The sequence below is a fragment of the Chlamydotis macqueenii genome, chromosome W (genome assembly GCF_036417535.1).
Source record: "Chlamydotis macqueenii isolate bChlMac1 chromosome W, bChlMac1.mat, whole genome shotgun sequence".
In the NCBI taxonomy this organism is placed as follows: Eukaryota; Metazoa; Chordata; class Aves; order Otidiformes; family Otididae; genus Chlamydotis; species Chlamydotis macqueenii.
The window spans coordinates 52,339,768-52,361,606 of NC_141592.1; positions in this window are offsets into that span (position 1 = coordinate 52,339,768).

Genomic DNA, 21,839 nt, shown 5'->3' on the forward strand with positions numbered 1-21,839 from the left:
AATGATTATGCCTAGTATGATGCCTAGTATCACAATTCCAATTTTAACCAAGGACAGCAACCACCCAGTTATGCCACACACAAGCTTAGTTAATAAAATTACTGATCACACGTTATACATATTCATGATTACGAAGCAAAGCTAAGTTTCACTACCTTCCAGTAATTTTCTACTATAACATTCTTCTACTATTATAGATATAACAACTCCAGTAACTTTCTTATCTACAAGAGCAATTACTAGTTTTCTGCAGGCCTCTGTTGAAACAAGCCATAAATTCTGCTAACAATGTTTTGTATCTTAAAGCTTCCCTTCTCATTCCATGGCTTTTTTCCTGAGAGCATGATTGCATTCCTCCCCCAAGGTCGGTGTGCTTTCACTGATACCATACTGCCTCAGCGAAATACCACATCTCCCCCTTCTTTGTTTATGAGAAGAGGCTTGTTTCAACGCTTTATCTGTTAAAGTCTGCACACATTTTAAGACACAGAATATAGATCAAAATACATATATAAAAGGAATGAATAAGCATCCTACAACTATTAGTAACAAGCTTATATCAAGTCACCAAAAGATTTCTGAATATATCAAAACCATCACTTTGTTACAGTTTTTGTACTCCTTTTTGCAAGTTTTGAATACTTTTGTGAATAGATTCCAAATGATCAGACAGATTCATGCAGCAAAGCCCATCAAAATCCTGACAATCATGATTTTGTGCTAATAATAAAAAAAAAAATCTATTGCTGATCTATTCTGTTACTAACCCAACTATGCGAAAGACACCGCTGAGCAAGAGGATGTTTATCAGCCGGGTCAGAGCAGAGAAGGGAGACAGGCGCAGCACCTTCAGGGCGTCCCCTGTTGTTAATAAAGTGTGCTCTGGGTCTGTCCTCTCCCCTTCGCTCCGAGCCACCTCTGTTTATACCCTCAGCAGATTCAGTGAAAGAGTACTGACTAGGTGTTGCTGCATGCGTGGCCAGCACATGCAACAAGGCCTGTCAAAATATGTGCTCTGCAGGCTAACAGCGGTTCTGTTTTGTAAAGTAGCATAGTATATAGAATCTACATCAGTTAACAGCATTGATAGTGCTGATGAAGTTATATTTATTTGCTTAGCAAGCCAACAGTCCAATTTATTTAGCATAGTTAATGCCTAGGCACTTGCCACACCAGGTGTAAAGACTGAAGCAGCAATAATTTTACTTAGTTTCCAAAACTCTGTATTATCTTGGCAACCAGATTCAATGCTATGTATGCTTCCTTTAGGTCTTCTATGCTGTCTGGATTTTGATATGTGCTCGCATGATTACGTCATGCTGTGTCGTTGCAATGTATAGATCTTAAAGCATTTACAATCATTACCCCTCTACAAACATTAGCTCTTGAATAGTTAAAAAAAATAGACAGAAGCCCATCTTTACTGATCCAAAAAAGTTCCATCTTTTGTAGTTTTAGCACTCAGCACTCGTGGTTGCTGCTGTTTTACACAGAGTTGCCGTCCTACCGGTATCTGGCAGGTCAACCAAACATGTTCTGAAATACCCGCAGATGATACAGACAGGGATCCACTTGTTTACTGCTCCTGTAAAGACATGAGCGTATCCCTTCCCCCATGTTATAAGAGGGAACGGTCCTTCCACTTATACAAAGCTCGACTCAGAAAGGAGTATCTGTTAACCATGTCAGGGGCAGGGGGGTGGGGGCGCCTGGCGGTGGCTGTGGCCCCGGGCATATAGGAGGAAAGAAAACTAAAACCCGAGGTTTAAGACAAGAATAGGGAGGGATCCTTAAAGCCACCGCTACAGGCAAAACAGACCATCACTAAAACCAAAGCAGGATGATGAAAAAATGAACAAGACAACCTCCTCCCACCCCTCCCTCTTCCCGGGCTTAACACCATCTCCACCTCCCTCCCCTGCCCCCTGAGCGGGACAGGGATGGGGGGCGGGAAGAGGGAATGGGGGTTACAGACAGTTAATCACGCACCGCTTTATTGATATCAACGGTTTAACTGCTGCACCTACAGCAGCAGCCATGACTGGAGCCTTTTCTTGTTCTAACATTCGCTCGGCAGCTTCCAGCAGGTTGCCCTGTACTAGATCCTTTTGGCAACACACTAAGGGCTCTCTTAGTTTTTTCATTAGCATTATTAAAGGCAAGCATATCTAAGAACTTTGCTTTCATGTCATCATCCAGATCAGGGTGACCCATAATTGCAGTGTGCAACCGATCAATAAATTTCCCATATGTTTCTGTGGGACCTTGCCTTACTGACGTAAAGGCAGGTCCGGACTTTTCATCGTACACCCTAGCAAGCGCTCTATAAGCCAAATCTTGGCCCAGTTGTAACACTTCAGTAGCAAATTGCGCTTGCCAATCAGATCGTGTGTAGGGTCCCGCTCCCATCAGCATTTGAGTTTGCACCCCGAATAATGGATCACCCTGTTGTCGATGAGTTGCAGTCTGCCAGTGCTGAAAAAACTGCAGCTGCTGTGACGGTAGCAAAAGCATTTGGACAATCATTCTAATATCATAAGGAGTTAACAACTGTGACAAAAAAATATGCTGCAACACAGATTGAGTATATGATGATTTTAGCCCATACTGAGTAACTGCATTTTTAGCTTCCTTCAATATTTTCCAGTCTAATGCTTCCCACACACTTCTCCCAGTATTATTGGTCACAACTGGAAATGCCATGGGAAAAGGCTCTCCTTCTATCAAAGCATCTCGAATCACCTCTTTCCACTGCACTATCGGATTCAAAACCCCGGCCCCTCCCGCCGGCGTCCCTTTCAAAGGTGCAAAAAGACTGATCTCACCCGATGCTCCGCTCGGAACGAATAGGTTGGATGCTGGCAGGTCTCGATGTGGCACAGGCGAAGGAGTTGACAAGTTTCCCAGCGACGCTTCTAGGCGAACCTCTAGGGCTTCCAGCCTTTTTAGTGTCTCTTGCAGCTGTGCATCCTTCAAGCCGGATGAATGTTCATCCCCCTATTCCTCACGCCGTGGTGGCAGGGAAGAAGGTGGTAACGGGGGATAAACCGGAGCTGCTGGCGCCGGCGAAAAGGCTCGTGACTCTGAGCCTGCACTGGCGTAGTGTGGCGGGGTGCCTGGCGGTGGTACATCTGGTGGTGGTGAAAAGCCTTTGGCAGTTTTTCCCTCTGGTGCCCACATATCTATAGTTATAGGGGCTGTGGCTGCATTTCCTGGATTCCCTGCTGGGGCTCGAACCCCCCACCCTCAGCACAGGCCGGGGCGGCGGCAGGGCTCGTTAAACCCGAGAACAGCATGCTGGTAGCGGAGGTGGACCCGTCGGCTGGAGTTAAGGCCACAAAAGCAGATGTGGCAACTGAATGCTTGGCTTTCATGCTTATCAATGTTTCGTTAATTAGCCTCCACACGGTGGAGAGTTTGCTCGCCTCCTTTGATCCTTTACTTATTTCATCCCACAGCTCTTTTCCTATCTTTTCCCATGTCGGGAGTTCAAAAACATCATCAACTGTGGAGATTAATTCCCTTTTCTTTTCCCACTGCAGCAAAGCTTCTAGGATGGCCGAGTCATAATTCAGTCCTCTCATAGAGAGCATATGTTGGAGGAGCTTAACCACTGCTGACTCCTCTTTGGTCAGTGTGGACCCCATCTCCTCCCCGGCCGCTCGCCTGGCCAAGACGAGATTCCCTCCGTACCTTTTGTACCTTTTTGCGCTATAGCAACTTCCCGAGTGCCGGGGCAGCACTCGCCTTCGACCGGCTTCCGCCCCCTCTTCTTTTCCTATTTCGGTTCCGTCGGGATGTCCAACGCCGATCTGAGGGTCCCTGTTCGGGCGCCACCTGCTGACGCGGAAGTAACGGACACTGCTGACGACCAATATGATCAAGCAAATGCCAATTTATTGTTGATGCATCCTGGTTAATATAGCCCTTCTAATTCCGTATCATGCGCAAGCTCTCTACTAATTGGTTAACTATACCATGCACGCACTCCTAGCTAAAATATGATTCGTTAAGTCTCTATGTTCACGCGCACGGCTCTCTCCACCTGCACCCTGCTTCACGTTCAGCCCCCAGTCACGTATGCCAGCTGTTTTCCTTCTTCTCAAGGTTGCTTCGTTTACTTTCTCACAGGAAGCTTCATTACTTTCTCACAGGCGGCCTCATTATTTTCTCACAGGTGGCTTCAGTACTTTCTTACAGGCAGCTTCATTACTTTCTCACAAGCGGCTTCAGTGATGTCCTTGAGGCCTGCTGCTCACAAACATAACAATTCAATTCGGTCTGGATTGTTCACTAAGTGCCCCTGGTACTCCAGGTATCCAACAACATGGGACACCAAAACAGTCATTTTCTGGCCCAGGGTAAACTTTCGGGCTTCCTGTATGTTCAGTACCAGAGCTGCAACCGCCCGTAGGCATCCAGGACAACCCTTTGCAGTGGCATCTAACTGCTTAGAGAGATAGACAACTGCCCGTTGATATGGACCCAGATCTTGTGCTAATATTCCCAGGGCAATGCCCTGCTTTTCATGGGAGAAAAGAAGAAACGGCTTACTCACATCTGGGAGTCCTAAGGCCGGGGCCGACATCAAAGCCTTTTTCAGTAGCTCAAAGGCTCATTCAGTCTCCTTGTTCCACTCAAGGTGCTTCTGCTCAGTGGCTGTCAGCGCATACAGTGGTTTAACAAGCAGTCCATAATTAAAGATCCACAATCGGCACCACCCTGTCATTCCCAGAAAAGTCCATAACTCCTTTACCGTCTGAGGTTTTTGAGTTTGGCATATTGCCTCTTTGCGGGCCTGTCCCAAAGTTCTCTCCCCCGTGCTAATTTCATAGCCCAAATAATTCACTTTACGTTGCATTACTTGGGCCTTCTTCTTGGACACCCGGTATCCTTGAAGTCCTAAGAAATTCAACAGACTAACCGTCCATACCATACAGTCTTCCTCTGTCCTGGTGGCGATCAGGATGTCATCCACATACTGCAACAATTTTCCTTTCTCAGACGGGGCTTCCCAGGATTCCAGGTCTTTTGCAAGCTGATTGCCGAAAATGGTAGGACTATTCTTAAATCCTTGCGGCAACACCGTCCAAGTGAGCTGGGTCTTCCGACCACTTTTAGGATTTTCCCATTTGAATGCAAACAATTTTTGTCTGGCCTCGTGGAGAGGGAGGCAAAAGAAAGCATCCTTCAAATCTAAGACAGTAAACCAAATTAGTTCAGGTGCTAACACAGTCAGCAGGGTATATGGATTGGCCACTACTGGGTAGAGGTCTTCAGTTATGTTATTCACAGCCCGTAAGTCTTGGACCACCCTATATGACCCATCGGGTTTCCGAACAGGTAATATAGGGGTATTGAATTCAGACTCACACTCCTTTAATAATCCTAACTGCAGAAATTTTTCTATCACCGGCTGGATTCCTTCCCTATCTTCCTTCTTTAGGGGATATTGTTTAATTCTTACCGGTCTTTGGCCTTCCTTAATCTTAACTTCAACAGGTGGAGCACTTTTCGTTCTTCCAGGCACGTCAGTAGCCCATACACCCGGGTACACTTGGTTTAGGATTTCCTCATTAATTTTTCCTTCTGAGGGGAGACTGGTTAAGGTTAGACTCAATATCTGAACATATTGCTGATTTTTTACCTCCAGAGTAATTTCTCCTTTTTCAAATATGATCTTTGCTCCCAATTGTTCCAACAAATCTCTTCCCAAAAGTGCTTTCAGGGAGTTAGGCATATATAAAAACTTGTGGATGCCCCATTGTTTTCCCAGTTTGTATTCTAGAGGCTTACAAAAATATGCCTTTTCACTTTGGCCAGTCACTCCTTTTACCATGACATAATCATTTCCCAGGGGCATCAAGGCTTGATTCAAAACCGAGTATGTTGCCCCTGTATCTACCAAAAATTCTACTTCTTGTTGTTCTTTTGGTAAGCTTCCACACAAATCGCTTCCTGCAAACCCCTATAGTTTTCTCCTAGTTTTCCTCCCACACGTCCCAAATTTCCAGGATTGAATTTTTCTTTCCACACACCAACTTCACTATTTCAGATTCTTGGTGGGATCTTTTCCAATCATAAAAGTGTGGAATTTGGGAATAGCACTTAGGGCACTTGGGTTCCCATCTGCTAGATGCACAATACCACCTTCTTTCACAGGATTTACACTTCAACAAAACCCAAGCTGGGTGTCAATCATTATATAGTCTAGTAACAAGTCCACATATAAAGCAGGGAATTACCCCTATTTGTCCACCGACTCTGGGATTTTGAGAGATGTTTAGAGCAGGTTGTTCCCAGTCTAAGGCTACTTGCCAGCCTGTGGGAGTTACATATGCTCCTTGTAAATAAAACTGTTCATTTTCCCTTTGTATCTAATACCCTCCGTCGTTTAAATATTCCCAGGGTTCAAGACCAATCCACCAAAGGAATGATTCTCTTTGTGCCGACATGCAAAGGTACTCACAGTGTTCACACTCTCATGGACGTCCACACACTCATGGTGGTCACACAATCATACAAGAAACTTGGGAAAGAGGAAAGTCCCCTTGCTTTCTAGCCCACCTCAGAAGAATCTGGGCGGCTAGGGGCGGCTGGACTGACCTCATGTCACACACACACAGTCGCAGCTTTGCTCGGATTCCCGGGACTCACTCACGCTTTCACAACACAGGCATTTACACCATAGAAGGTCCCGCACACAACAATTTTTACCACGCAACATAGAAGATCATACACACACAAAAATCCTTAACATAAAATTTCCAGACATTCAAATCATACAATTATCGCTCCAGTTGACAGCCTTCCAGCAGCTGCAAGTATCTTTCAAAATTGCAAGAGGCCCACTTACCCTTCTCCTGCGTCTTATATACCAGTCATCAGCAGGTCCGTCCTGGCTCCCGACAATTGGATGCAGCGGTTACCTCGGACTCACTCGATCTACTCCCAAGATTGCTAGTGGCCACTCTATCGGTCAGCAAGTCCCCTTTGGCCCCCCAAACCTTACCAACCAGGGTACCCACCCAATGGGGAACTATGCTGCATGCCAGACGTCTCTGCGCGATTTACCAGCTGCCCTGGCCATGTGTGCGACTTACAGGCCCCCTCCATAAAACATACCGTTTGGTCTGTGGCTTCAGGAGGTTGTTGTCTGCTCCTGAGGTGAGCGGCTGGCAGCGGAGGCTCCTCCAAGGAAAGTGCTCGGGGCGTGCCTAGGGGCATCCGCTCCGCAGTCGATCCCACAGCCAAGCAGAGATCCTCCTGCCTGGCTCGCCAAACTGACATGCGGAAAACGGACTCCACAATCTATAAGATTGTAAAGTAGGTATGTTTATTCAACGCTGGGCAGCACGGGGGATAGTCCCACCAAAGCCTTGTGCGCCTGACCCGGCAGCTCACTCTAAACTTATACAACCAAGTGTTACATATACATAAAGTTCCACGAAACACCTATACATATGCATGAGCAAAACATTAAGCACTATTTAGCAAAACATTAAGCACTATTTATTAGTTTGATTCTTTGGTATGTACAGCAATCATTAAGCAACACTATATCTACCAAAATTTCTTTAACTCCTTCTCTCACTCATATGGTGGCCACAGTAAAGGCCTGGGCCCAACGATTGCTTTAGTATCAGCAAGGGAATCCTGTCGGTGACACCATTTTTTTTGTTACGACCCAGAGCCGTAGCAGGTTCATGATTCCCTTGGACTAAATTAAGGTGAAAAAGCACCAAATGATCTATTTAACACCTTACTTAACATTAAGGAGGAACGACTTAACTTTGAAAACTTGGAAAGCATAAAGGGGTTGATAACCGGGGCTCTTATCAGTACATTTATAAGAAGAAAAAGGAGAAAATGGAGAAGAGAAAGAGGACAGAGAGAGAGAGAGAGAGAGAAAGAGGTATCACCACCCTTGGATCCAGGGATGCTGATGACAGATGGGCATGACATATGCACACAGTTCCCTAAGACAGTGTCTTTTATAGTCCAGTCTCTGCCCCCAATTATGCCCCTTGAGGACTTATATGGTTCTCGTTCTAGAGACTTCTGTGTCTTCTGCACAGGCACTAAGCAAGTGCTAAATGTGAGAGCTGGTCATAAGCCCCTTCCTCAGATAACAGCTGTGTGACCCCTGGTCATATATGGCAGGTCGTTATGTAAGACACCTCAGAACACCGACCTGTGGAGCTGCACATCCCCTGATATGCCCACCTGTGTTACCTGACTCCTACTGTCACTATGCAAACCGCACCCTGACCCACAACGTTTGAGACATTAACACACATAAACTCTGTCAGTTCCTCACACAATGTAGCCAGGAAAGTGGCCACAGGAGTCCAGTGCTCAGTATTCGGCCATCTCAGAATATGAGGAGTCACTGTTGTGGCCTCCTCAGTCCCCGACTTTTTTGTCAGCCATGGCACAACTGTTCCTGGATCCTGCCGACTACCTCAAATGTGTGAGCCAACACAGGCAGAATGCAGGAATAACCAGAAAACCACGGATAAAATGCAGAGTAAATTTATTTTTGTTACATCGCAAACTGGGGGATCTCCAAAGCAACACTCAGGCAGAAGCACGCAGGCAGGGATGCAGGCACCGCGGAGCTCAGTCCTTGCTAGAGAGTGAGATACTGATATCAAAACTGCTGGTTTTGCTTGTATATCAGGGATTCCTGCAGGCGTAGCTTTCCACTGTGCTTTGATCTTTCTCACAACAGGGCAGGAATCTCAAGCATGTTCGACAGGATCCCTCTGAGTCTATCACAGGCCTATGTTATCTAAATGCAGATATTCTACTTGTCAAGCACACAAGACTAAGCAACAATTAGTATGATATATGTGGTTTTTGACACCCAAGCTGCAAGTCACTTGAGTGTTTACAATCCTCCTCATATATCTTCCATTTTTTTTCCCACACAGGACATATCCTAAAAATATATTTAAACCATTTTGCTTAGAGTCAAATTCTATCTTCAGGCCCTCTAGTTGCTCAAAGAAAGATCAGCAAAACCCCAAATAACCAAAGACTTTCCCTATGAAATATTAACATTTCAGACATCAAATAGACAGTTTGGATAGATGGAACTTTTTGCTCCACTACTTACAGTTAAGGTTATTTTATACTTCTTACTAAAGGGGCAGTTATTGATAATCTTAGAATTTTAAGCACTTAAATTATGCACACTAACTGTGCTTAAATGAATTCATTTAGGAAAAATCTCAACTGAAAATGGCTTCAGGATTTCAAAAAATGAGAACAAGATAGGATATCCTATGTTAAGTTCACATAGTTTTGTTGGAAAGCTCAAGGATCATGATGCATTGGAGTAATGACTTGGTAACAACTAAGAATGGAAAACAGGTCAACCCCTCACCTCTTGGAGAAAGTATTTTCCCTAGTTATAAGCCTTTGAAACTTGAGCACATGCTCCAAGATGTATTAGAATTTAGCATTTTAAACCAATGGTGATTCTTCATATAGTTGTCACATTAACATGCTACATCTGCAAAGGGGAAAAGCTTGCTTGCAATTGCTGTTTCTAGATGCTGTAGTGCTGGACCCTGAGAACAATAGGGACATGGACTTTTCTAGGATCAGTGAACCCTGTACTGATTTCCTGAAGAGGATGCTCTGACAAACCCAGAGCATGGTGCCAGGGGGACAGATGCCAGCAGGTCAGTGGTTACAGCAACAGCAGAAGGGGAACAGAACTGTATTCCTGCAGCTCAGGGTTCCTCTGATGCCAACCCAACAGGGAACAATGCTGGCCAAGCAAGCATCCTGTCCTTGATTCTGTTGTTTCCCAGACTGCTTTCAATGTAGACTGTGTGCAACTCAATACTGACACTGGAGTCTGATTTGAAAGACACTTACAACTCGCATGTTAGGAAAAGGTATGGAAATAAATTAAGCTCAACTATTGTTTATTTGATTCTTACATCCCGCATGTGATGCAGGTGCAGGGTCCTACACTGCCATGGGAAAGCATTATAAGCTGAAACATTGAAGGCCTTCAGTGTGGCATGACACATTTGATGCATATAAAGTCCATTTCTAAAATAACAGCTCATAAGTATGGAGTTACAGCTTTGTGTTGATATGTGGTTATGCTGATTTTTTGGCTGGGATGGAGTTAATTTTCTTCGCAGTAGCTAGTATGGGGCTATGTTTTGTATTTCTGCTTGAAACAGTGTTGATAACACAGGGATGTTTCAGTTATTGCTGAGTCAAGGCCTTTTCTGCTCCTCACACCACCCCACCAGTGAGTAGGCTTGACGTTCACAAGAAGTTGGGAGGGGACACAGCCGGGACAGCTGATTCCAACTGACCAAAGGGTTATTCCATACCATATGATGTCATGCTCAGCATATAAAGCTGGGGGAAGAAAGAAGAAGGGGGGGACGTTCCATTCAGAGTGATGGTGTTTGTCTTCACACGTAACTGTTACACGTGATTAAGCCCTTGTTCTGGTTTTTGTTTAGTGAGGGGGGGCCTAAGGTGGTAGCTTCTGTAGGAAACTGCTAGAAGTTGCTCCCCTTTGTTCAGTGGACTCGGCCAGGCCTAGGGCAGACCCACTGCTGGCCAAGGCCGAGCCAATTGGTAGCAGAATGTTCCCTGATAATGCCTCTGTGATAACATATTTAAGAAGGGGAAAACAAGAAAAAAAAGTAGAGAAGATGTGAAGGAGCTGGGCAGGGGCAGAGAGGGGGAGGCATGATCCTTGTGGACCTTGCAGGCCTCACCCTCTGGCCTCCCGCTGGGCGGCCGACTGGGCCCAACTTGGCCTAGCCTGGCTGCAAGAAGTGGAGAGGAGATGAGATGTGAATGAGATGTAAAAAGATCCTGAGAGGTGTCTGCCAGCCTCTTGTGAATAATTTTTCTTGTGAGAGGAACGGCTGCAGACGCCAAGGTCAGTGAAGAAGGAGGGGGAGGAGTAATGTGGCTACTGGCCAAGATTACCCTGCAGCCTGTGGTGATGACCACGATGGAGCAGATTGTCTCCCTGCAGTCCATGGAGGTCCACGGAGGAGCAGAGATCCACCTGCAGCCCGTGGAGGACCCCACATCAGGGCAGGTGGAGGCCTGAAGGAGGCTGTGGCCCAAAGAGGGCCCACTGGGGCAGCTGTTCTGGAGGGACTGCACTCCGTGGAAGAGATGACCCATGCCGGAGCAGTTTCACGAAGGACTGTGGCCCGTGGGAGGGACCCCACAATGGAGCAGGGGAGGAATGTGAGGAGTTCTTCCCCCGATGATGAAGCAGCAATGTAAAAAAACATGTGATGAACTGACCATAACCCCCATTCCCTCTTCCCCCCTGTGCCACTCGGGGAGGGGAAAGGTGATAGAGATAATGTTAAGCCCGGGAAGAGGGAGGGGTGTTGGGAGGTTATCTTGTTCTCTGTCTCATTATCCTGCTTTGTTTTTAGAAATCAATGAATAGTTTTCCCTAAGTCGAGTCTGTTTTGCCCATAACAGTAACTTTAAGGATTTCTCCCTGTCCTTATCTCAAACCTCGAGGCTTTTTTCTTATTTTCTCTCTCCCTATTCCCTCGGAGGGTGGGGGCAGTGAGAGAGAGACTGCATAGTCTGGTCCCGATCGGGGCTGAAATACGACAGTCCGTGTAGGGCCACTGTGGGAAATTACAAGCTCCACACAACTGTGAGAATGTGACCTTGGAGAGGGGAGCTAGGGGGGTTGTTATGTCAGAGAGGGAAACTAGGAGGGTTGTTATTGAGCAGGATGTTGCAATCCGGGAATTGCTGTTAGCCAGCAGGGCATGTACTTGGCAGGCCTTGTTGCATGCGCTGGCCACGTGTGCATCAACACCTGGTCAGTACTCTTTCACTGAATCTGCTGAGGGTATAAACAGAGGCGGCTCAGAGCGGAGGGAGAGAGAAAGAACTCAGAGCTCACTCTACGAAAAACAGGGGAAGCCCTGAAGGTGCTGCGCATACCTCCCTTCTCTGCTCTGACCCTGCTGATCATCATCCTCCTGCTTGGTGGTGTCTCTGGTGTAGTCGGGTTGGTAAGAGTCTCATAAAGGGAAAACAACATGCTAGTAACTGCTTATGATAGTAACTGCTTATGCAAGGCTATAACAGAGCAATAAATACTGTTGTGTTTTTAAAATATCATATGTTGGGTGAATTTTGTGCATAGGAATCCTAGGAACCGGTTACAGTGGAGAATGGATTGAGAGCAGCCCTGAGGAGAAGGACTTGGGAGTGCTGGTGGATGAGAAGCTCAACATGAGCAGGCAATGCGCCCTTGCAGCCCAGAAGGCCAACCGCATCCTGGGTTGCATCAAGAGGAGCATGGCCAGCAGGTCGAGGGAGGTGATTCTGCCCCTCTACTCTGCCCTGGTGAGACGCCACCTGGAGTACTGTGTCCAGTTCTGGAGCCCCCAACACAAGAAGGACATGGACCAGTTGGAGAGGGTCCAGAGGAGGGCCACGAAGATGATCAGAGGGCTGGAGCACCTCTCTTATGAGGACAGGCTGAGAGAGTTGGGGCTGTTCAGCCTGGAGAAGAGGAGGCTCCGGGGAGACCTTGTAGCAGCCTTCCAGTACCTCAAGGCGACTTACAAGAAAGATGGGGAGAAACTCTTTAGAAAGGCCTGTTGTGATAGGAGAAGAGATAAGAGTTTTAAATTAGGAGTAGGTAGATTTAGATTAGACATAAGGAAAATTTTTTTTACTGTGAGGATAGCGGAAAACTGGAACAGGTTGTCTAGAGAGGTGGTTGATGCTCCATCCCTGGAAACGTTCAAGGCCAGATTGGATGAGGCTCTGAGCAACCTGATTGAGTTGGAGATATCCCTACTCCTTTCCGGGGGATTTGGACTAGATGACCTTTAAAGGTCCCTTCCAACCCAAACTGTTCTATGATTCTGTTATTCTACATTTCCTTTCCAAAGGTAAAATGTGCATCAGAAGAATGTGGGACTTTGTCTTGGTTTCGGCAGGGATGGAGTTAATTTTCCTCTCAGTAGCCAGTGTGTTTTGGATTTCATATGTGAAGAATTTTTATAAAAACACCCTGATGATACGAGTTGTTGCTAATGAGACCAAGGCTACTGTCTGGCTTTCCAAGTCTCTTTAACATGCAGATGAAGGAAGCTGGGAGAAAGACAGACAGACAAATTGACCCAAACTGGCCAAAGAGTATTCCATGCCATAAACATCATGCTCAGTATATAGGTGGGGGTTGCCCATGGGAGGGGGCATCCATTCTGGCATCCATCTTTCCATATCTCTTGCTTGCTGGCATCGTTCCCTCTACCTTGCTGGCTTGCTTTCGCTCCTTTGCTTGCTGCTCGGTGTCGTTTCCGTGATCACTGCTCGGGACAGGCTGTATCAGTCATTGGGACATCGGGTGGTGAGAAATCATGCATTGTTCATTTTGTAGATTTTAATATACTTATATTATGTTATTTATTGTAGTTTTCCTTTGCTATTTTAATAAACCGTCTTTATCTCAACCCACAAGTTTTTCTTTCTTCCCAATTTCTCTCCCCCATCCCAGTGAGTAGGTGAAGGCTGAGGGAGAAACTGTACGGTGACAAGTGCTAAACCACCACAGACATATAGTCTGTCATTTCTGTTCTAACTGACTAATCTAATTGCTAAATATTCTTTGTTCTCCTCTGGATTTAAGCTACAATTTAAAATTGAAAGTGCTATATGAAAAATGATAATGAGTTGACACTGAACGCCAGCCTGATTTTAATCAGTCTGTCATAAACGAGAAATGATATAGTAACTAAAACTAATGGGCTAAAGCCACCATTTTTCTGACCAATACACAAAGAGAGTTAATTAGCTAATAAGCCTTTTGCTGTGATGAACTCAATTAGCTTTTTCTCCCCTTTCTCATAAAGATGTGATTCCATAAACATTTTTGGTGAGATAGTTTAATTCCTACTATTTTGAAGGTAGCATATTTTGTGTGTTCCTATTCCTACTATTAGTCTTGTTATAAGAAAAATATTTTGCTAGTCATACCAGGTTTAATTAGAGTAGAGCCATGTCAGTGTTCAGAAGGCTTTGCCATTTTAACAGTTCTTACTGTCATACAACTATTAAAGCACTGCTTTTCAAAGTGTTGCCACTTTGAGTGAAGTCTGCCAGCAAAAATGCCCTTTTTCAGTTGTAGCTTTTTCTGCACCTTCATGTAAAATAAAAGACATCACAAAAGTAATGATATATTGCTACATTTGTCTTTTTATTTTTAGCATAATGTTGGTTGATATGAGTATACTAGAAAAGACTTACAGCATTGTTTTAGCCTAGTAAAGCTACTGACAATTTGTTTGTGCATGTTTTATGTACACAGTAATTGCAATTGCATCCACAGACATAGGAGTAACAAACACATAATTCCAGTTAGATACCTAGCTGTATAACTGCCAATGTAACTGCTGTGTTCATGTTAAACAATTTTGTGAAACCATTTTTAAACACTTGGACCAGTGTGGTTTGGATTTGAGTCTGACACGGTGCCCAGTGTGTTCATCTGAAGAAATAAAGGTTCTTTCAAAACTTTTTATTTCCAGCTTGTTGATACCAGCAGGTGCTTGCTTGTTCCAAGAGACTGAGTTTCTAGAGACTGAGCTCCCAGTTTCCAACTGCAATATCAAATTAAAAGTAATAGTGATTTTACAAAGCTGTTCCATGAATGCCATGACATTGGTTTTCACTGATGATTAAGGGCAAGTAATAACTGAAATACTATCAAAGAATTTATATTACTGGTTATGGCCGGCAGCTACGTGGAACTATTTGTCTTATTAATCCTTTTTCTGAATGATAGTATTCTACAATCAGCTAATTGTTTCCAGAATGCCTTTAAAGAATCACTGTTTCTGGGGTTGAGATTTTTTAGACCTGTGTAGCTGTGTCAGCTTGACCTGTTGCTCTTTCTAACCTATGAAGGTAGACTGATAGAAATTATTTATATTGAACAGGTTTATTATAACGAAATTTAAATCAGTAACCTTTGAAGATTCCCTTTTTAAGAACTGTGTGTTTGAAGACATTACTTCACTGAACAAATACTTCAGGAACTGTACTTTCGTGAATACCACCTTCTACAACACAGGTATTACAAGAAAAAACCCTGAACACCCATTGTTTAGCTGCATGTTCTCACTATTCTTACTATTCTGGAGTGTTTATAGTTTCTGGATTTCTAATAGGGCATACAAGAAGCCTTCTTGTAGGGAATAAAAAGCTATAAAAAGCAACAGGCCTCAGTAATGTAATACCAGAAAAGAGAAAGAATCAAGCCCCATTAGAGATACCACAGGCCTAATATTGACTCAGATAATAAACATCTCTTTGATTTTAATAACCTCTAAAGAGACTCAGTCTGGAGAGGAGAAAATATGTTTATTGCTTTACTTATAGCTTTAACTAGATGTATTTTTATTTGGTCTAAATGGGACTGCTGAAATACATTGTTCTATTGTGCTTGCTGTGGCATGGGGATCTGAGTTCAGGATTCAAACTGCTTTATCTATAATCATTCCTAGTCTACTAAGTGTCGTGGTTTTGTTTAGTGAGGGGGGGCCTAAGGTGGTAGCTTCTGTAGGAAACTGCTAGAAGTCGCTCCCCTTTGTTCAGTGGACTTGGCCAGGCCTAGGGCGGACCCGCTGCTGGCCAAGGCCGAGCCGATTGGTAGCAGAATGTCCCGTGATAACGCCTCTGCGATAGCGTATTTAAGAAGGGGAAAACAGAAAAAAAAAAAAGAGAGAGAAGAGAATATGTGACGAAGCTGAGCAGGGGCAGAGGCGCAGAGGGGGAGGCGCAGGCCTCATGGGCCTTGCAGGCCTCACCCTCTGGTCTCTCGCCAGGCAGCCGACTGGGCCTGACTCGGTCCAGCCTGACTGCAAGAAGTGGAGAGGAGATGAGAAGTGAATAAGATGTAAAAAGGATCCTGAGAGACATCTGCCAGCCTGTTGTGAGGAACGGCTGCAGACGCCAAGGTCAGTGAAGAAGGAGGGGGAGGAGTAATGTGGCTCCTGGCCAAGATTCCCCTGCAGCCTGTGGTGACGACCATGGTGGAGCAGGTTGTCCCCCTGCAGCCCATGGAGGTCCACGGAGGGGCAGAGATCCACCTGCAGCCTGTGGAGGACTCCACATCAGGGCAGGTGGATGTCTGAAGGTGGCTGTGGCCTGTGGAGGGCCCGCTGGGACAGCTGTTCTGAAGGGACTGAACTCTGTGGAAGAGATGACCCACGCCGGAGCAGTTTCAGGAAGGACTGTGGCGTATGGGTGGGACCCCACAACGGAGCAGGGGAGGAATGTGAGGAGTTCTTCCCCCAACCATGAAGCAGCGGCATGAAACAACGTGTGATGAACTGACCGTGACCCCCATTCCCTCTTCCCCGCTGTGCCGCTTGGGAGGGGAAGGTAGTAGAGATAATGTTAAGATTGGGAAGAGGGAGGGGTGGAGGGAGGTTATCTTGTTCTCTGTCTCATTATCCTGCTGTTTGTAGTAATAAATGAATACTTTTCCCCAAGTTGAGTCTGTTTTGCCCATAACGGTAACTTTAAGGATTTCTCCCTGTCCTTATCTCAAACCTCGAGCCGTTTTTCCTTATATCATCTCCCCCTATTCTCTCGGAGGGTGGGGGGAGTGAGAGAGAGACTGCGTAGTCTGGTCCCGATCAGGACTGAACTACGACACTAAGTATTCTACCAAAAATAGGAATGCACATTTTCATATGTTTAAACAGAAGGACTAATATTTTTCTGTTTAATACAATGTAAGTGAAAATAGAATATGGCCAACTAAGCTTGTTGGAAAGATGCGGCACTTCTTATCACTTTCCTGTAACTCTAGCAATCATAATAGTAGTAGAGTTATGTTTCAGAACAAGCAATGCCTAGCTTTCTTTGCCTGGAAGGAAACTATTCTTGATTCAGAGTTAAAAGGCTGACAGGAGGAACAGAAAGAAAGGAGAGATAAGGATAAGAGATAAGGAGAGATCTCTGAAATGATATTTGAAGAAGAATGGCCTGAACTGTTGCATGTAGTAACTCATTCGTGTTCAAGCTGAAGACAAAGTGGCCTGCTCAGAAAGGAAAATGGGTTTAATCTGAATTCTGTAGGAACATTTCCCTTTAAAAGAAGTCAAACCAAACTGGGTACGATCAAGAAGGTCTGATACCGAGCAAGACCAAGTGATAGAAACTTTCAGATATCCAGTGCTTTTTATGCAAAGACCAGCTGGTGCTGAGAGGTCTTAACCAAATATAGTCCAAGCAGAGCTGAAATACATCAATATAATTTGCATTAATTACAGGCCTTGTTTGCTCTTTTTCATGAGCTTTGCATATTTTTCTGTTACGATAAAAAGGTATCAAAATTAACAGCAATAACAAGTCCCATTTTACAAAGCAGTGAAAGCTCCTAGTTGTCATTAAAGCTGCCTAAACTTGAAATGTTTTTAATCAAAAGCTGCATATGGAGTCGGTTGTTAGCTGAAATCTTTCCTTTTCTTCTTTCCACAGGTCTCGAGCAGTATAAATTTGCTGACAGCGAAATGATAAATTGCACATTTTTCCACATCAGGACAGGATGCCAGATTTCTTTCAATGATGACTACTGGATCTACTTTTTGTTAATTTCCTGGGAACTTTGGCAGTGTTACCAGGGAATATTGTGTCTGCTCTCCTGATGGATAGAATTGGACGGTTAATGATCACTTTAAAACAGAGACCACCACCACCACCTAAAGCTCTCCTGATAAAGTAACACATTCTCTTTTTAAAGATTTTGGTTCAGAGAGATGCAAAACATTCCTTCTACAGATACTTTATTTATGTGTCTTAGTGCAGTTTAAAAAAGCCCCCAATTTAGAAACTCTAGGAACAAAGGGGTCTGTAACCAGTTCTGCTATATCACGTTCAACACTGATATTACAAGACTTCAATTCAGCCATTAGGGATGAAATTTTGGAGAGTGCTGACCACTCAGCTGTAGCTGAAAAGAAAACTAGCTGTATACATATAACCCTCAGTTTGTGAAGCAGCTCCTAGAAAGAGTCAGCCATCCTTTGCCTGTTATCTACTTTGCAATGATACAGGGAATTAACTGTCTGCTAAATATTGCTTGATTTAGGAGACTAACTGTCTGCTAGACAATGCCTAACAATCCTGTTTGCCTTGAAACTCACTTAAGCTTATCAGGGACTGGCATTTGTCAAGAAACTGGTATTTGTCAAGGACTAATATGTCTAGCAAAGGACAGAATGTTAGTTCCACCACAAATTCGGTCAGAAGTCGGGAAACTGCTGAAATCACCAAGTGAAGGAGAGCATGGGTGAATGACTAAAGTTCATCAAGAGGAAGATAAGACCCCTGAAGAAGTGAACGACCACCAGAGACAGATCTGAAATGCTAACGCAAGTGCTTTTTTAATAACCCTGCCTCACTTATGCATATGTATATCTGTATTGTGCAATCCTATGAATATGTATACCTGCACCGTATAAATTTTTGGTAACATGTGCTGTTGGTGTGCGTGCTTTTGGAGGAGCGATCCCCCACGCACCCGGCGCCGAATAAACATGCCTGCTTTATAACTCTCTCCAAGTTGTAGAGTTTGATCCGCACGTTAATTTGGCGACCCAGATGGGACCCTCTCTGCTCGACCACAGGACTGGCTGAGAGGGGGACGTCTTTGGCGCGCCCTGAGCCTTCCTTGGAAGAACTCCCTCCCTCATCCGATCACTGCGGGAGTAGACAAGGACCATCAGCGGACCAGGTATGTCAGAGAGGGGATACCTGTAAGTCATGAGGAGATGTCCTACGCGAGGGAAAGGAGCTGTTGCTCACCCCTGGGTAGTCCGGACCGGGGGGACTTTGTGGGAATCCCTGAGGGAAGTAAGCGAGTCATGGGAATCCCTGAGGGAAGTACATGGGTCCCTGTAGTGAGTTGAGTGCTTCTCGCTGGAATAGTGGGAGCACTGTGTGCGATAGCTATCGTTTGTCTGTTGTAACCCATGGGAATTGGAATTTATATCATTGCGGCTATAATTGATTTATGATAGTCGTTATAGGCTGTCTACTTAAGAAGTTTTGTGTGTCCGGTACCGCGGGTTATGGGATGCGTGTTTTATTGTATTGTTAATGTTTTATGTTGCTGTCTGAAGTAAGCTGGGTGAGTGTTTGAACGAGTGAGACGCAGTCTGACTGCGGAGCGACTGGGGAGTCCTGGACGAAGGGTATGACTAGGACAGACTTTGAGACCATGTTAGTCGATCCGATTGTTAACCCTTTGTTGTCCTGTACACGTGCATAAGGATTTTTCATGCAATCCAATATATGTTTTTGAATGCTTTGGTTGTAAACAGAACATTGAGGTACGGTTTGGGGATGATTTTTGGATTTTTGGTGTGGCGAATGTCAAGGGAACTGGTCTGACTGGGATAGGATTGAGCGTTCAGGCCAGCTTAAGCAGGTATTCGGTGGGAACTTAAAAGGTGTGAGGAATCAGTAAGAATGCCACTGGTATATGGGAGGAAGTGTAGAGCAGAGTAGTGCCGGGGTTTATTTGGTGTGGAGCACGGACGAGTGCCTGCCCACTGTTGCTTGTTTGTTCGCACTAAGTGTTTGAAGTATCATAAGTACGTTATTTCTTTTAATGGGAGACAGGAATTTTGTCTCGACAATTGTCTTGAATTGAGGTGTATTAGCTGTGGGGCAAGTACGCCCTTGCATCTTTGGCCTTGGATAAGGTATTATTGTTGTCAATTTAATCAGGTTGTATTCTTTGGCTGAAGAATAAGCAGAGTGTCTGTTATGGGAGGCAAGCAAAGCAGCGGAATAGTGAAAAGGAGCCCTCTGGGCTGCATTTTAGCTCACTGGAAGGAGATAGAAGGAGATTGAATTATAATACCTTGTTGCAATTGATGTCGTTTTTGAGGAAAGAAGGGAAATGGGATGAGGTCTCGTATGTGGATATATTTTTCACCCTCCAAAATCATCCCAAATATCAAACGGACTGTAGATTAGCACCCCCACAGGACCCAATGGGGATGGCTTTGGAGAAGAAAAGGAAAGAGGTGTTGCTCGGCATGCAGCACAGGGCAGAGATGTACAAAGTTGGGGAAAATAAGGGGTCCCCGGATGGGAGACCTGCCGGAGCATTATAAACCACCAGTAGGAGCACAACAAGGAGGAAATGAAGGTTCCGATTCGGAAGCCCCTCCAGATAGTCCAGTATCCTCTCGCACCCGAAGTAAGAAAGAACAGATAGTGGTGCAGGCACCCCTCAGGGAGGGGGTGGGGCCAGAGGGAGGCGACACACTCCTCTGGACCCAGGGTCGGAAATAGGAGTACAGCAGTTAGTGTCTCTGTTTATAGGACAGTCAGCAAGTGATATTCGGAGGAAGTTGCAGAAATTAAGACCGACAGAGAGCAGAAACTTGGAGACTCTGTTAGATGAAGTTTGAAGAGTGTTTAGCAATAGAGAAGAGGAGGATTGGAGGAAGGATAAACAGATGCTGGTAGTGGCGCTACAAGACAGTAAGGGATCTAGACGTGTGGGACCCGGGAGACCTTTGGAAAAGGACCAGTGTGCGTGGTGTAAACAAAGGGGACATTGGAAAAGTGAATGTCCAAAGAGAAAAGGGAAAGGAAGGATACAGGCCCACGTCAAAGAAGATTGACGGGGACCTGGGGAATCCACCCTAGCAGATACACTGGTTATATTGAAGCTAGGGAAGCAACAACAGAATATAGAATTTCTAGTTGATACTGGGTGTCCTGGTTTTGGCAGGGATAGAGTTAATTTTCCTCTCAGTAGCTGGTATGTTTTGGATTTTGTATGTGAAGAATGTTGATAAAACACCCTGATGATACCAGTTGTTGTGAATGAAACCAAGGACACTGTCCTGCTTTCCAAGTCTCGCTAATATGCAGATGCAGGAAGCTGGGAGAAAGACAGACAGAATAATTGACCCAAACTGGCCAAAGAGAGTATTCCATGCCATAAACATCATGCTCAGTATATAAGTGGGGGCTGGCCAGGGCAGTTATCTGCCTTCCTGGCATCCATCTTTCTCCCTTGTTTTGCTGGCATCATTCCCTCTACCTTGCTGGCTCCCTTTTGCTCCTTTGCTTGCCGCTCGGTTTTGTTTCTGTGATTGCTGCTTGGGACGGGCTGTATCGGTCATTGGGACATCGGGTGGTGAGAAAACATACATCGCTCATTTTGTATATTTCAATATCCTTATATTCTGTTATTATTGTAGTTTTCCCCTGTTATTTTAGTAAATTGTCTTTATAGCAACCCCCTTCCTTCCCAATTCTCTCCCCCATCCCCCTGGGGAGGGGGAGGGGGAGCGAGAAACTGTGTGCAAATTCAGGCTAAACCATCACACTGGGGCAACATTTTTGGTTTTAAACCAAGCTTAAACACCTATGGATGATGACTTTGTAATGGTAAGGGGAGCTACTGGCCAAAGTGAGAAGGCGTACTTTTTGAAACCTCTTAAATTTAAATTGGGAAAACAATTGGGAATACAGAAATTTTTAGATATGCCTAACTCACCAAAACCCCTATTAGGGCGAGACCTATTGGAACAACTAAAGGCAGAAATAAAATTTGAAAAAGGAAAAGTGGAACTCTGAGTGGGAGATGACCAGCTAATTGAACTTCTGAGTCTGGCCCTCATAGATATGGATATTCCTGTTAGCTCAGGAATACCTGAGGAAGTCCAGAACCAAGTATATCTGGGGGTATGGGCCTCAAAAATACCAGAAAAAGCGAAAAATGCCTCCCCAGTAGTAGTCAGACTCAAACCAGGGGC